This window comes from Panicum virgatum, chromosome 7N, assembly GCF_016808335.1.
Source record: "Panicum virgatum strain AP13 chromosome 7N, P.virgatum_v5, whole genome shotgun sequence".
Taxonomy (NCBI): Eukaryota; Viridiplantae; Streptophyta; class Magnoliopsida; order Poales; family Poaceae; genus Panicum; species Panicum virgatum.
In genome coordinates this window covers 34,374,153-34,391,260 of record NC_053151.1, presented here as the reverse complement: position 1 = coordinate 34,391,260, position 17,108 = coordinate 34,374,153, and the positions used below count along the sequence as shown (strand labels likewise).

The 17,108-nt window shown below is 47.5% G+C and overlaps 1 non-coding gene and 2 pseudogenes across 2 annotated transcripts; 1 reads left to right on the top strand and 2 right to left on the bottom strand.

Moving 5' to 3' along the window:
• Nucleotides 1-1,940: 1,940 nt before the first annotated feature.
• LOC120683026 lies at nucleotides 1,941-6,733 on the bottom strand (annotated as a pseudogene). The gene is made up of 3 exons (XR_005678666.1): nucleotides 5,471-6,733; nucleotides 2,834-3,226; nucleotides 1,941-2,352 (listed from the first exon to the last, which is right to left on the bottom strand). The product of XR_005678666.1 is annotated as a eukaryotic translation initiation factor 4B1-like (transcript).
• Nucleotides 6,734-13,316: 6,583 nt separating this feature from the next.
• Nucleotides 13,317-15,510, bottom strand: LOC120683913 (annotated as a pseudogene).
• A 1,459-nt stretch (nucleotides 15,511-16,969) lies between these two features.
• LOC120684156 lies at nucleotides 16,970-17,108 on the top strand. Its single transcript, XR_005679136.1, has one exon. It is a non-coding gene; the product is annotated as a small nucleolar RNA Z247 (small nucleolar RNA).

Below are 17,108 nucleotides of genomic sequence, written 5' to 3'. Positions count from 1 at the left end.
GTTTGTATGATCCTTTACAATTTCATTAGGGAATGTGACTTAGAAAATCCGCATTTCGAAGAAGATGTTGAAGATAATAGTCCTCATCCCACTTATGATGACGATGGTGGTACTGGAGATGATGTCAATATGAATACATTTCGTGATGCGATCGCTACTGCTATGGTTTCATGATTTAGTTTATAAATTAGTTGTATCCATCATTTATGTACTCAATGTTTAGAAATTAGTACTGGTACATCTCTTGAGCTAATTGTGATATTAATCTATCTGATCTAATAGTAATATAATTATGTAGTCAAGATTGTAAAAAATTATAAGAATTATTGAATTCTGCTCGTATTTAGCAAACAAATGAGATAGCATCAGCCTTAAGGGTATTTCAGATTTTATACCACTTAGCTCAGAGAATCGGTTCAAAATAATCAGAATTGTCAAACATCTAGTTTATTCAGACAGCCGATTCTCCAGACAGCTGGCTTATCTCAGAATACTAATTATAAAAACAAAGTCCAGAAAAGCGGAAACAAGGCCGACGTCCCGTGCCGTGCCGCCGTGCGGGGTGGTGGCGTGGTCTGAGAACGAGGACGAGGATTTCACGTACGAGTGGGTCCACGTGTAGTATTGATTGGGTCCCGTAGTTTGGGTCTTAGCTTTAGTTGACCTGAGTTCCATTAAGTTGGGCCGAACAAGTATGGGCCGGTATGGAAGATTTTTGATCGCGCGCTATGGGTAGTTTTCCTTCAATTGGAAGAAAGTTTCCAGCTTTTGATGTTTGTTGGAGGGGTGTCTGTCAGTAGTCAACTAGTCATCTATTGGTCTCTACCCCTTCTTTGCTCGAGTCCCTTATCTAGTTTTCTGTTCTTGATCCGTATGGAGCTGCATTTTGTTCAATTCGTTTATGGTTTTCTTCAAATGTACTGTAGTTAGGGGCGTTTGGTTTGCAACTTCTTTTCCTCTCTCGAACTCTCCAGTCAGCTACAGTTGAGAGAGGCGACCGAGAGGCGCTCTGTGCTCCCGCCGGCGAGAGCTCCGGTCCTCTCTGCCTCCGGTGGTCCTCTGGGCCTCGGATGTGTGGGGGACCGGTGTCTCCTCGACCGGCGGTGTAGATTAGGTCTTAGCTTGTCTAGATTTTGTGTCCTGGGTGGCAGCGGCGACGCCACTTTGGAATAAGTCCCACCTATCTTGTCCCCGTTTCACCGGCGTTTACTCCGGCGTTGGTGAAGGATCTGTGTGGGCGGGGTCGTCGGGTGCGGAGGGTCTCGCTGGTGTGGGGTTGTCTCCAGATCTCGAAGTCTCCGGCGTAGGAGTCGACTCCGTGGTGTTGTTCACGTCTACGGAGTGGTACAGGCTGATGGCTGCTGGGCTCGGGGTGGTGCGGCGGGTGGTTCTGCTCTTCTTCATCGGCGCTTGCGGGTGGCGGGCGCAAGACCACGGCCAGAGGAGTACGGGGTGCGTCCCCGGCCGATGTTCTTCCACTGTCATCTTCTTCCTTTGCCGCTCGTTCAAAGCCATCGCGCGAAGGTGCTTCCTCTGGCTCTATTGCTCTCACTCTTCTCTGGTGTTGATGATGGCGACGCCAGAGGTGAACAGGAGCAGTTCTTGGATTTGGGAGGTGCAAAATATCTTGTGGGTTCTTCTGTATTTTTTTGGTTGTACAAGGTCTTTTGTGCAAGTTGGTGGACAGCTGTCCCTGTACTTGTTTCGTATGTACCTGTATTTGTACGGTCCTGTGTATGTTCTTCATCTAGTATAATACAGGTTCGCATGCTGTTGCTTTCAAAAAAAAAAGATGTACTGTAGTTTACTGGAGATCTGTGGTAGTAATGATGTACCAATATGAATAGGCGGCAGAGCACGTCATGACATAACATCACAACGCAGAGACGTTATTACAGGGCAAAGACGACAGTATACACAGATACTGGAAAAAAAGGCAAAAATAAAGAAGATATATAACACATGTACAGATGTACTGGTACAAAAGATTAACTTCAAGATCTCCATTCCACCTTGCCCAAATAAACAACTTGCGACAAAAGCTGAACTTGAATTCAGTAGGCATGAATAACAGTTAGTATCGCAAGTTGCCAGGTCTTGTTTTGACATGGACGATTGCAAAAAAGGGAAATGAAAAACATTCTACAGCATACAGAGGTGACAATCAATAACTTCATGTGGAGTTATCTCCATCCTCTCCAATCTTCTAGACCAAACAAACATGACGAACACAAAATTACTTATTCTGCGTATCCTTTTCAAAACCAAAAAGGGACTGGGAATCAAAAAGTTTCCCTAACAATTAACAGATGCCCGGAGTCCCAATTTCACCATCGCTGCCTCGTCACTGGCCTGGAAGAAAAATGAATGAATTGTTGGATTAGAACCAATGGGCAACAGTGCATGGTTTAAATGCTTGAGAAAACAAAGACTAATTGGCACAGCCTCGTACTATTTTGAGAGCTACAGTATACAGTAAAGAGGGTTAGTCATACAGAACACGCACTCACAGTGGACTCCAAGCAATAATATCAGAAGGATTATTATGCCAATCATGGTTAATGGACTAATTGCATACCTTAGAATATTTAAAATTCAAGACTGTACATTAATCATGTAACAAAATCAGTCTGAACAGATCGGTATGAGCTAACAGTAAATACATTGGGAAGTAAATATAAGATTACAGGCATGTAAACTATATCATGCTCAACTATTCAAACTTTACCCATGCTACTACAGTACTACTTTCTAAAAAAACAAGTTCTGGGACAAAATTATGTTGATTTATAAAAGCACGCAAGATCAAGTTAAGCAAGCAAACTGCACAAACCTATCTGAACTTCTGCTTCCACCAAAAGAGCCCCTTTCTCTGCTTGCTTGAAATCCCCATCTTTCTTCCGCCCTTGGGGGTGGTGGTTCCATACCACGAGAACACGGTCTGTCCACAACTGTAGCTTGTGGTTCCTCCACTAAACCAGTTGGTGGATGCGCTATAACCCTGCCGGCACCAGAACGCGGTCTTTGCCCAAATCGAATCTTGTCATCCAACTCCCTTGTAAGCTGCTCGAGTTGATTTTCCAACTGAGATATCTTCTCAGACAAATTTTTGGCATCTAACGAGGCTTGGTCAGAACCATCACTTATCTTTCCCTCGATTTCTTTCAGATCCACCTTCATAAGGTTGATTTCTTCTTTCAAATTTCTTTCGTCATCGGACTCTGGCCTGAAAAGTAAGATGCACAAATATTCAAATCACATAGGAATACAGCCCCAGGAAACTAAATGGAAATATTTTCAGAGAAAAGGAATCAACACAGGCATTCGTTTGACATGATAAAGTACCAAAGCAGTTAAGTCTTAACAGGAATTCAGGGAGGATTGAAGCTGCAACTGAACTGGACATATAAATTCTTATTCCTCCAAAAAGAAATCAGTATTTACTAGTCAACAACAACAACAACAACATAGCCTTTTTTCCCAAGCAAGTTGGGGTAGGCTAGAGATGAAACCCGAAAGAAATAAGTTCAAGGTTCAGGCACATTGATAGCTAGTCTCCAAGCGCTCCTATCCAAAGCTATCTCTTTAGAGATATTCCAATCCTTAAGGTCTCTCTTAACCGACTCATCTAACGTCAGTTTAGGTCTACCTCTACCCCTCTTTACATTATCGACCCGCTCAAGAACCCCATTACGCACCGGCGCCTCAGGAGGCCTTCGTTGGACATGTCCAAACCATCTCAGCCGATGCTGGGTAAGTTTCTCCTCAATTGGTGCCACTCCGACCCTATCCCAAATAACTTCGTTCCGGACTCTATCCCTCCTTGTGTGCCCGCAAAACCACCGCAACATCCGCATCTATGCTACACTCAGTTGCTGGACATGTCGCCTTTTTGTAGGCCAACATTCAGCACCGTATAGCATCGCCGGACGAATTGCTGTCCTATAGAATTTGCCTTTTAGCTTTTGTGGCACCCTCTTGTCACAAAGGATGCCAGAAGCTTGCCGCCATTTCAACCAGCCAGCTGAAATTCTATGCCTAACATCTTCATCAATGTCGCCATCCTTTTGTAGCACCGATACTAAATACCGAAAATTATCCTTCTGGACCACCACTTGTCCATCTAGACTAACGTCTCCCTCCTCATGCCTAGTCGCGCTGAAATAAAAGAGAAAGGTGGAATAAAAGTATCCTTCAGTATTTACTAGTCATGCTGAGAAAAAGCTAACCATACAGGAAAGGTGGAATAAAAGAGAACATGTTTCCCCTTGCATCATCTAATTTATCCCAAAGTTAGAGGTGTTTCAGCGGTTCAATTATCAGCAGTTTCAGATATCAAAACTTCACGACCACAGAGTAGAGTTCAGGAAGAGACATCACCATCGTTTGGTATCTCAATAATACAAAAACATAGGAGAAAATGCAGAAGTTTGCGTTCTTTTCTGTTAAAGTAACACAATAACTTATTTCCAGTTCAACGTGGAAGAAAATGGATTCTTTGCATCATAGAAATTACAGTAGCATAAAGGTCTGCTAAAAAAGTAATAAAATATCAGCAGTCAACACAAGCACTTTTTAAGTGCTTGCTTAGATGCCACAAATCTTGATCAATCCAGATGGGATGTGCAGCGATTTCAGCAATATAAACAGCGCATAATGGAAAAGAACTCCAAGTAATAACTGCAAAAGTTAAATATTTGGGCAATCTAAACAGGGCGTAATGGACAAAGAAAAGCTCCGAGTAATAACTGCAAAAGTTCAATGTCGTAAACAGGCAATGCATGAAATTAAAATTGCAGAAGAGCTGTAATACTCGTGGCAACATGCCACATAAAACCATATAAGCCTCTTTCTTTTGATGGATATTTACTAGTTTTGCTAAATATGACTAGTAGACCACATCAAATTCACCAAAAACCACCTGTTTAATCACCATATCAACATTGAATAATTGCACAATGATCAAATCAATCTTGAATAACATCATAAGATCAAGGGTTACACATCAGCATGTGGCCATACGGTGAGCTATGGTGGTGGGTGTGGTGTAACATCTAACATGTTAGCCTATAATGCCTCTGGGCACAACATAATGCCTTTGGGTTAACCTACTTAGATTAAGCTCGAACGGAAGTGTATGCATGTGCTATTTACGTGTAGGCATGTCAAGTGTGGGGCAGGGTTTCAGGGAGATTGTTTCTGGGTGTCCTAAGCACCAGAGTTCTATAATAAATGCAGGACTCCCTTGTGCTTGGAACATAGTACAAGGTAATGGTTAATTTTAGCAAAGCAGACTTGTCAATTACCGCCGGATAAAGATATAACATAGGCCGGTGCTCCCATTACAACATCGCAATATGAGGTTTCAAGTGAGATTGCAGTTTTAACTTATGTTAGTACTCAGAAATGCATTGCAACAAGCACTAGAAATGTTATGCATAATCAAGTGACAGTTCCACAGATATCATACCTATTTACAGCACGATGCTCCAGCTCAAGGTCAATCTTCCTCCAATCTTTCCCTTTCTCCTGCAAAACAACTTCCCTTGGCTTGGCATCACCGAAAGGGTTAACCTTTGGCCTTGCCCTGGGCGCTCCCTCACTTCCAACCGCTGAAACCTGGGACCCAGGGCTCCCAGGGCGGGAGGAATGCGCACTATTTGGCCTGCTGGAGTGCGAGCTGGTAGGCCGACTGGTCTTCTGCTCAATCTCACTCTCGAACTTCCTCCAATCAACTCCCTTCTCGGCCAGCACATCCTCCCGGGGCCTTGCGGCCCCAAATGGGCTTGGCCGGTTGCGTGCCACCTCGGCAGGTGGCGTAGATGTAGCTGCAGGATCACGTTTCGGAGGATTGAGAACGATGCGCGGCCTCTCCCCCGCCCCCTCGCCGTTGTGGGGCATAGGGGTGGCTCCACGGACCCAACGGTCGGAATCAGAGGAAGCCGGTGAGTCACGGAAGCCCGGTGAGTCGCGGAAGCCGGACGAGCTGCGGAATCCGCCGCCGGCGCCACCGGAACCGAGGCTGGGGTAGCGCGACGGGAGCGGCTTCTTGTCGCGCGACCAGTCGTCAATGTCATCCGCGCGGCCGAGCGGGGACGGCCCGCCGAACCTGTCGCGGCGGCCGGAGTCGGTGGCAGCCGGGGTGAACTTCTTAGTGGCCCCCCAAGTCGTCCACCTCGTCGGCGCGGGAGGGCATGTCGAGATCCGAGCTCCTGCTCCCGCGGCGGCCCTCGTCGTCGAAGCCGCGGCGCTCGCCTCCCCCGAGGCCGCCGTAGGAGCGGAAGCCGCGGGAGCGGTCGAGCTCCTCGTCGGAGCGCTCCCGGGGCCCCGTGGGCAGCATCATCATCTCGTTAGGGGTGAGGCCCCTGGGCTCCACGGGAGCGGCGCGGCGCTGCGCCGCTGCCGCGCCGTAGGTGGTGAACTCGGAGAGCGACAGGGTGGTGCCCTTGCTCTTCTTCTTGGACTTGCCCCCGCCGCCCGCGGCGGCCGCCTCCGCGAGGCTGGGGAAGCTGGCGGCGCCGCCGGCGGGCACGGGCGCCGGGACGGCCGCGGCGCGCTCGCGCTCCTCCTCCTCGGCGCGCTCGGCGTCCAGCGCCCACGCGCCGACGCCGCCCCAGGGCTTGGCCATGGCTGCTGCTGCTGCCGCCGCCGGTGCGAGATCTAGGGTTTGGTGGTGCGCGGAGGCGGAGGGAGGTGGGTGTGAAATCCAGTACAGGGAGGCGCTTGCTGCTGGCTGCTGCGGGTGGGGTGGGGTTGGGTGGTAAAAGGCGATGGGGGCGCAGGCGAAATCCCGCGGCTCCCAGGGGCGGAACCGCAAAACGGCGTGCCAGCCGCGACTCGCCTGGCGCCGCCGCTGGCCTCGTGTGTGACGGCGGCGCGAGCTGTGGGCTCGCTACGGCTACCGCGGGTTGTGTCGACCGAGGCGCTGTTTGGTTTAGCCTCTAACACAAGAAGTATAAATTTTGATCAATAATTAAAAATACTAAATAAAGTTAATTTATTAAACTAATTCCACAACTCCTATATTATTTCGCGAGATGAATCTAATGAAGATTTTGACGCACGATTAGAGATTAGTTACTATAATATTATTGTAGCAAATTATTAATTAATTACCGTCATTAGATTCATCGCAAAAAATTACACCATTCGTGAAAAAAACTTGCAAATAAACTTCATTTAGTACTTCATATATATATATAATTCTTTTTTGCGCTACCGTGCTACGCAAACCAAACGGGCCCGACGTGCGTGCGTGCGTGCGTGGCGCGAGTGGCCGGCGCGGCCGCGCGGGGGCGGGGGAGGGCATGCGCCCTCGGCCGTCGTGTCGTGTGGGCGTGCGGGCAAGAGTGGGAACGGCCAACGTCGGGAGCTGAGGCGCCGCGTACTCCTCCGCCGCTGCTCGATGGGTCCGGTCCCTGCCGCGTTGTTCATCTTCCTTCTCGTGGCGCCCGTGTGTCGGTGTGTGGCGGTGGCTACCCGACAGACCCTCCTCCGGCGGGGAGCGTCTAGTAAGCTCCCCGGATGAAATGAAATACCGGTGCAGTAAGAGGGTAAGGTAATTTTTAGAAAGGTAGAGTGTACGGCTAGCCCATGAATGGACATCCATCCAAACGCTTACAATCAGCACGAGTAATCCATAGGATCCCACAAATAACGATCTAGTTGTGCAATTAGACGTCGAAGTATTTGGGTACGCGAGAGAGAAAAAAAAGATAGCTTAGGAGTCAACAAGAATCCATCTAATGAAATGAAGTATTTTGCTAGTGCATTACTACTGTAGATGGATTTTGGTTTAGATCCATATCAAGAATCTTGCAACTGCATTGTTTGTCATGCCTTCAATCCTCGGAATGAATTTCTTGCGTGCCCCCCCCCCCCCCCAAAAAAAATCGTAGGAACGAATTTGCAGGTCCTGAAACCTCAGCAAAGAAGCCAAATGCAAAAGGAGGCAGTTAGTTCGTGAGACTTGCACACCATGTTGTGCATGCCTTATCGGCTGATCACAAACAGAATGGCATATTTCTGGAAGAACTTTGCTTGGCATCAAAATTGGTACAAACTCACTGCCACAAAAGAATATCTTCCTTCCAGGTACAGGAAGTCTTGGTATTTTCCAGGTTGCTACACCCCCCATTCTGCTATCCACCGAATGGAAAAGGGCATCAGAATAATCTAGTGGTTTTCCCTCCTCGCTCTCATTCTTCTTCTTCTTCTTTCCGAACCGTCTCTTATTTTAAATACGTTTTTGTTTGGCCCTGTAATTTTGTAAAATTGGTTCTTATATTAATATTTGTGATCACTCGTCAAACTAAGCCTTTTTTAGAGAAGAAACGAAAGCCAGTTGAATCGCTAAAAACAATTCTGCATATGCGTCGTCGTTGACTTTGATTGATAATACAAGAGGAGCATCCAAAGTTGTCAGCTTTCCACAGATGCGTGAGCTGATCAAGAACCGAGAGGGGACGATAACGGCAGGTGACCTACCAAAGCACCAATATAATTGGTGGTTGGTAATGGCGTAAAAAAAACTGACAAAAAGGTTAGCTTTGCCGTATGATCATCATCTAAAAAGAAAGGCTCGGCCATCTAATATTCTGATAAGACAACAAACGTTCATTCCCTGACGGCTGACTACTGACGCAGGATCCGAGCTTGCTACTGGCCGGCGTTGATCGTGCTTTCCATGGCGCCGCCGTCAAATTCGTTATTTTCCTGCTACTGCTAGTGGAGATGTACGTGTGGCACATATTTAATTTTTCTTCCATTAATAAATAATATTTTTTTCATTTCAAAAATATTACACATCTTTCTTTTCCTTCCGTAAAACAATGATATCAATTATTATCCTTCCAAAATAACTAATGATGCGAATTATGGACATGTGCAAATGTGTGCCAAAAAAAAGTAATACGCGGGTACAAGAGTTGGGAATAATAAATTGCTGATGTAAAAAAGTATTAGCTTTTTGGTAAAAATATTTTTCTTTCTATCAGAATTAGGGTCTCCACCTAAGGATGAAAACGGACGAAAAAAATCATGTCCCGTCTCGTCCGTATTTTTATATTTATCATGTCCGTTTCAAAAAAATACGAAAATGTGATGGGAAGTGGAAAGGGGTGTGTCCCGCTCGTACTTGCGGGATCCCGTTTTTAACCGGGATGATCCTGTATTAGTCGTGTGTTTATAAAATTAGGAAAAAAAATTAATAGGCACACCATATATCATCTCTTGTTCTTCAACATCAATCGGTGTACTCACGGTTGAACCATAGGAAACACGAAACATTGATCCTATTTTTTTAAAAAAAAAGAGCCTGTGTAAAAGAGTGTATAGTGTTATATTCATGCAAATTGAATGGTGATTAAATAATAATGTGTTCTGGTAAATTTTTTGGTTCCTGCACGTTTCCGTAACTCAATATCCCGTTTTTCGCTCTTGTTCCCAGCTATTCCGCTCCCGTTTAACTTCCGTTTCTCGCAATAAAATACGGAAACCCAAATGGTGAATGATTTTCCCATCAATCCCCATCCATTTTCATCCCTATCTCTACCTTTTTCATCAAACTTTTTGACCTAATAAATGAGATTTCCGTGAGGAGTACGTTAGACCTAATTTTGATAAGAAAGAAATTTAATTGTTTCGACTTTTAAGTATAGACTTTACGTTGTGGTTTGGTCAGAGAAGCCGCAGCCATTCAATTCAAGGTAAGAAGGCCCACTGGTCACTGGTGCTGAGCTTTTGGACTTCACGTCCTGCCTGAACAAGAGTAGTGCGCAACAGCTCACCTGCCCAGGCACCAGCAGCTGAAGCGAGCTTTTCATCATGGGGTAACACTAGGGCACGGCGGTTTGCCGGCGTGGAGCTCAGCATTCGGTGGATGGCATTGGACGCGGTCTCCCTGAACGCTTTTGGCGCAGCTTTCCGGCTCGATGGAAGCGGATGGAAGCCTATGAGATGCGTCAAACTTTCACAAGAATTTCTCAAGCTGACGCGAAAGCCAGTGGTTAACCTTTCGAGATGATGATCACAAAACCACCACCAAGCAGTGTGTCTGAAACGCAATGCCTGAACTCTTGACTTCGATCTATTAGTTTCAGACGTCGGCTTCAATGACGGTAGCTTCAGAGTTCCACGATTTCTCAAGGGGACCATATATGGTGGAAATCGCAATTTTTATGAAAACCCGTATAAACCACGACAAAAAAATTGTCTAAATTCACCTATATATATATATGATATGATGATACACAACCTGTTTTGTCTAAATTCGACTTCGTTTGTGAGATATAAAAATAACAAATTTTAAGCTAGAAAGTTGTCCAGATGATTTGTTATAAATTTGTTATTTTTATATCTCACAAACGAAGTTGAGTTTGGATAAGATATTTTACAAGGTTGTGTATCATTATATCATCTACATGTGTCATTTTTTGGTGAATTTAGACGATTTTTTTATCGTAGTTTGCACAAATTTTTACGATAAATGTGGTTTCCACTAGATAGGTTCCCTTTCTCAATAAGGGTACGTGGAGTATTGATCATTTGAGAAAATATCTATGTGATTTAATAGTTTTTTTCGTAGCATGCTGAAGAGCTTCAGGTCAGCTCGTTTGCACTGAATTTCTTGGGAATTGTGCATAGCCTCTGTACCTTCACCGTTCCATACCATACTTCCATCCAACAACTTTCCAGCGCTATCGCTTGCGAGCTTGAAGCCAAAATGAAAGAAAAGAAAAAGGTCGCAGCGGCAATTTGGCCCACCCCACCCCATGGGCCAGCACATGAGAAAACCTAACGGCCCAAAATAGGTAAGAATCCTCGCGGAAGCCTGAACCCCTGAAGTCCGAGCAAAAACTCCCCTAAATACCATCGGAAATGCCAGGACCTGCGCCTCACGGTCACCTGATGAGCGGCTGAGCCGATTGCAGCATCTGGTGCCTCGCGGGCGGCGCTGGAGCGGCTCGACCTCTCCACCTGCGCCTCGCTCGACGACGCCCCGCTCGCCGCGGCCATCGCCGGCGCAAAAGAGGGCCTCATGTGGCGTCACCAAATCCCCACCTCCGCTGTGCCACTCTTTAATGTCTCGTGATTAAGGTTTTCCCTCGTTCTTCTTGACCAATTTGAACCTTCACCTCTCCGTTTTGCCGCCTTTCAGACCCTCCCGACGACGAGCTCCGCCCGCCGTCATTGCCATTAGTAAAATGTTCTCGTCGCCAAATCTTCCAACCCCGTGACCCCCTTGGTAAGCCTCACCGCGTCGCCGCGCAGCCACTGCGCGTGCCCCTGCCGTTGCACCGCCCCTCTCCGCCGGCGAGGCCATGGCCGCCCTCGCCATGCGCTCGGGCGCCGAGGTGAGCTGTTGCAAAGATTTTTTTTTTATGTTGAAAGACATGATTTGCGCTGTTGGCCTGTTGCAATGAGTGATCGGTTTTATCCTATATTTTCAATTTGTGATTTCTAATGTTGCAACATATAATTTCGGGTGTCCCAAAAGATAAGCGTCAATATTGCAAACATTATTTTTGCATGTTACCATTTTAAGTGGATGTTGCATTAGACATGATGTGTGGTGAGAACTTATATCTCTGAATTAGATATTATAGTCAATTCTACATATGTTTTCATGTGTTTCAAGAGGTGATATCCAATGTTACCTTAGTGAATTATCAATGTTACGATGGAGCGTCTAATGGAAAATTTCTCATCAGATGTCCTGGTGATAGCTGCTAGCCGCGCTGAAATATCATACCAACGAAGCAATGTCCCCCAAAATAACAACATTTCTAGTTTGTTTGTGAAAAAATGGACCATTTGGAACAATTGTTTTCTTTTGAAAGTACAATGTTTGGAACTATATAAATGTAATGATAGAATTTGGAAATGTAAATACTCTTTTTGTTTTTTTTGTTGTTTGTTTTTTATCTTTGAGGGGCCAAAGGGGCTTTTCACACTATAAATACATTAAAAGAAAGAGAAAAGATGGGAAATACACCAAATAACAGTACAATTAAGTGGTTGCTGTTTGGATTCCCATTTTTACGATGACGATGTTTGGATTGGCAAATATGCGAAGCACAACGATTGGAGTTCTATTTTTGCAATTTTCTCATAGACATAATGATAGAATTTGGAAATGAAAATACTATGTTTGTTTCTTTGTTGTTTGTTTTTATCTTTATTCTATTACCTATAACTAGTATAATATTTACACTTATGTACACCACAACAAAAAAAAACATTAACCATGATCTTTAAAAGGGCCTCAGAGGCGGGTAGAAAAAATAACCATCTCGGTTAATGCCGGGCATTAGCGGAGGCAGTCATTTGTTATTAACCGAGGCGGTTACGACAACCGGCTTGCGAAATATATTAACTGAGGCGGTCATTGTTACTCAACCGCCTTGGTAAATCGAGCCCAGCCCACTAGCCCATAAAACCTAGTTGCGAGCACACATATAACTACTTCCCCTCCAGAAACCCTAGCTCTATCCTCTCCCCACCCTTATCCTCTCCTTCCCACCACAAGCTCTCTCTCTCTCTCCCCCCCTCCCCCCATAGCCCGCAAGCGGCGCCCTCCTCCCTCCCGACGCGGCCCGGAGCTCTCTCCCGGCCTGATCAGGGGCGGGGCGCGCGACTCCACCCTCCCGGCCCGGCCATAGACCTCCCAGACCCCTCAGTGGCGGCGGCACGAGCGGAGGCACGACACGTGCTGGGCCGAAGCGGTGCAATGCACCGTGGGATAGAGCCTCGGTCGCGACTCCTTTCTCTCCGCTCGATTATGCGCTGCAGCCCGGTGACGCGCTGCGGCTGTGGTCCCTTCTCCTCTCTCTCTCTAGCGGGCCTCGCTATGGAATCAGAGCCTCGCCTGGCTCGAATCCGCTGCAGGGAGTTCGAGCTCGCTCTCGCCAGATCCGCTACGGGTCGCGGCACCGGGCGCGGTAGCGTGTGCCGGCGGAGGGGCGAGCACGGCAGGTGAGGCGAGGCCGCCTCCCGCGGCCGATGAGCTCGGCGGGCTTTTCCTTTTCTTAATCTTTTTTATTCCTTTTATCGAGACGGGCATGAAAACCGCCTCAGTTAATGTCATGATTAACCGTGACGTTTGCTCCGAAGCGGTTGCAAAAACCGCATCGGTTAATGCTTTTTGCCTGCCTCGTTAAAGTTTTTGTAGTATTGATACTTTTCAATATATTTTGAAACTTTGAATTATCAATAATTCATTAATTTGTCAAAAGTAACCAAACAATTAAGAACAACGGCCTCTGATCTGATCAAGTTCCACCAAATACCAATACATCATGTCCCCAAAGCAACTAAACAGCAACCACCATTGTTTATAACAATACCGTCAACAACATGAGAAATATTGAAACTAGGAATAATTAACCAATTTCTTTTTGAAAACAAACAACATTTGGAACAATATAATGTAATAATAGAGCCACTGCAAAAGTGGATAGTATATGATCTACATTACTAACGCTTCATGGTTTAAAACGTCGTCAACAGACATGAATTTCTGAAACTAATTTTCAAGAAAAAAAGGTCATGTTGACGCTATGCCTCGTCAACCAAGCAAAGGAGGGCTAGCTAGCTACGGCTACACGCGCGGAGCACCTTGCTCAGCCACAGCACTGTCCCGAATGGGCATGGTCGTACAAGCACAATCGACTGGCTTCCCATCCGCGCGCGCGCCAAGGCTGCAGCTGCCCGGCGCTCTCTCGTTCTCCCGAGCATCCTGCACGCGTCGGTCGTCGAGGTAGTGCTGGTACACGTACGAGAGGAAGCCCCACACCGCCATGAGCATGGCCACCACCTTGATGCCCGTCATCTTGTCCCCGAACAGCGGCACCGCGAAGATGGGCACCAGCGGCAGCCCCAGGGTGCTCGTCACGTTGGCGAACAGCGACGACGCCCTCGTGACGAGCCGCACCATCCCCAGCGTCGCCGCCTGCCACGCCACCGCGATCCCCAGCAGCGTCGCCGCGTACCTCGCCGTCCCGCTCCTGTACCCGGCCAGCTCCCCGCGGACCGCCCTCCACTCCCCCGTCGCGAACAGCGCCGCCACCGACACGGCCGAGGCCACCACGTTCGTGTAGATCTGCATCTTGAGCACCCACCGCAGCGTCCGCGCCCTGATCACCCGGTCGAAGGTGACCTCGAAGAGGGACAGGATGAGCGCGTAGACGGCGGCGCCGGACAGGGTAAGGGCGAAGCCGAGCGCGTACTTCCCGCGCGGCGCGTAGCTGCTGGCGGTCTCGTCGGAGGAGGATCCGACGCCGAGCAGCGCGGGCGCGCGGCGGAGAAGGTGAGCACGACGACCGAGTTGAGGACGAGCGCCGTGAGCCGCTGCGCGTTGATGAGGCGCGACGTGACGGCGTTGAAGGCCAGCTGCGTCGCGGCCAGGAGCGAGAACGTGGACACCGGCAGGTACAGCACGGCGTACGCGTACATGAGGTTGTCGAAGGCGATGACGACCCCGAGGCCCGCGCAGACGGCCGCCGTCACGGGCGCCGCGGGCCTCGGCTCGCCGGCGGCGGCTCGCGGCGTGAGGACGAGCGGGGCCGCCAGCAGCGGCGAGCCCACCGAGTGCGCGAGCGTGAACATCCACGCGCTGCCGCCGCCGGAGTTGAAGTAGAGGCGGCCCAGGAGGATGGTGGCGGCCTGGCCTCGGAGCAGCATCACCATGTCCACCGCAACCAAGACCCACCACAGAACGCCGTGTCGCTTGAATGGTGCAGGCGCGGCGGATTCCGGACCCTGGCAGCTGCCCGGGATACCTAGGTGGAAAAGGGAAAATACAGTAAATTTAACTCTGTGTGCTTTTTTTTGCAAGATTATACGCTACTCCCTCCGTTCCAAATTACAAGTTATTCCAAAAATCTTGGAGAGTCGAAAGTTTTCAAGTTTGACCAAATTTATACAACAAGATAATAATATTTATGATATCAATTAAGTATCATTAGATTTTTGTTAGTTATATTTTCATAATATACCTATTTGATGTCATAAATCTTTGTGTTTCTTTCTATAGTTTTAATCAAATTTTGAGATGATTTGACTCTCCAAAATTTTTGGAATGATTTATAATTTGGAACGGGGAGAGTAGAAAGCAATTGGGCATGTAGGCTGATTCAAAGAAATATTTTCTCTACATGTATTAAAGATACCCAAACTTCTGTTTGGAGATTAGAGACAATACCAGTTGAAGGGAAGGAGCATATCTATCGTATGCAGAACTGAGACAGTGTACATCTACACCCCTTGCCAATGTTAGGCATATCTAGTTCAACAATAATTATCACAGAGTCACTAAGGTACCTGGACCTCCGGTTTGGAGCTGATGGATTTCTTGATGAGCGCGTGCCATACCAGTTGGGATGAGAGAAGCTGTGCTTCTGGCTCAGCTAGCTGCTACTCCCAGGCTGTTCTTGATGAGCTCAGTCAGACTCCGTCCTGGGCCTCGGCTCTTTATTAATGTGCTTTAAAGCCGACATTAGCATCCTATGAAATGACCCTCTCGCACTGTTTAACAATTGCGAAAGAGATGGCTATTCATTAGCAAAATGTAAAGTGACTCTGGTGGTGTGCACAGGTCGCCTTTTTCTTCATCTTTTGTACGGCCTCGATCGAAGAGAGCGATTGTTGTTGTTTTTACACAAAAAGAGCGATTATTGTTGATCCAGGAAAGGGTGATGGGAGTCTAGGTGGTATCCACTATATCTTGCAAAGGTTTTTGTTTTTCTTCCGTGTTAACTGTTAAGCCAAATCTATCTGGAAATATCGTGTGCGTGGTTTTACGATATTTAACTGTCAACATACTTTATCTTTTGGCGTGAAGGGTTCTTGAGAAGAGTGGAGTTTTGTTGCATTTTTGTGTGCCAACTCCCATCCTCAGCATCCTACCAACCCATCTCGTTCGATGGCATGCATTTTTGTTGGTTGCATATTTTTTCGGACTGAACGGCTGAACCTCGCGCTCTGCTGCCATGGACCGATGGACGTACTTGCCATTGTCAGAACTTCAGATTATGAACACTGATGTCACGATCCTTCCAGCAAAGCATCCTTTCAGACATAGTCATTTTTGCCTTCTTGTTCATCTGCTCTAAAAATTCAAGAATAACTTGTATTTTGGGACAGAGAGAGTAAATGTTATTAAAGAAACAAAATTTGAGTGCTAGAAAGATAGACCCAGGCCCAACTAAATGAGCAAACAGTCAGAATCATTTGTTATTGTTAGACAATAGGATATCTTGTATGCTGCGCAAGACTCAAGGTTGTTGAGTAGGCGCCTGGTTAGTTTAGAGTATCTCGTGTACATGCAAATAGATAGATATGAGAGAGAGAGAGAGAGTTTGTTGTAACAAACTAATCCCTTGTAAGCCACGTAGGGGCTTTTTCCTACTATATTTAACACGTACCGAGAGACCAAGAGAGGGTCATCTCGTTCCCATAATCTTTCATGGTATCAGAGCCACCTTCCTCACGGAACTAGATCCATGGCGCAACCTTCGGCTTCCTTCCCCCTGTGACCGAGAAACTCACTCGTGGGAATTATGGTATGTGGTATGCTCAAGTATCAGCTACCCTGAAGGGAGCACAGCTTGCCGGGTTCATCAAACCCTCGGCAAAACCTCCGACGGAGTTCCTGGTGGTCGGAACCAGCGACGACAAGAAGACGGAGCCCACGCCGAATCCAGAGTTTGAGAGGTGGGAGGCAAAGGACTCTCAAGACCTGAGCTACCTATTCTCATCTCTCTCAAAGGAGATCTTCGCTCAGGTCTCGACATGCATGACCGCGGCGGAACTGTGGGCCGCGATCCAGGCGCTCTACGTGTCCCAGTCCCGTGCGCGCGTGATCTCCACGTGCATGGCCCTTGCCACCGCGCAGAAGGGGACATCGTCCGTGGCGGATTACTTCGTCAAGATGAAAGGACTCGCCGACGATATGGCTTCGGCGGGCCGCAAACTGGAGGATGAAGAACTTGTCTCCTACATCCTCATAGGCCTTGGAGAGGAGTTCGAGTTTGTTGTGTCGGCCGTGGCAGCGAGGATCGAACCCATCTCTGTTCATGAGCTCTACACCCAGCTCATCTCCTTCGAGC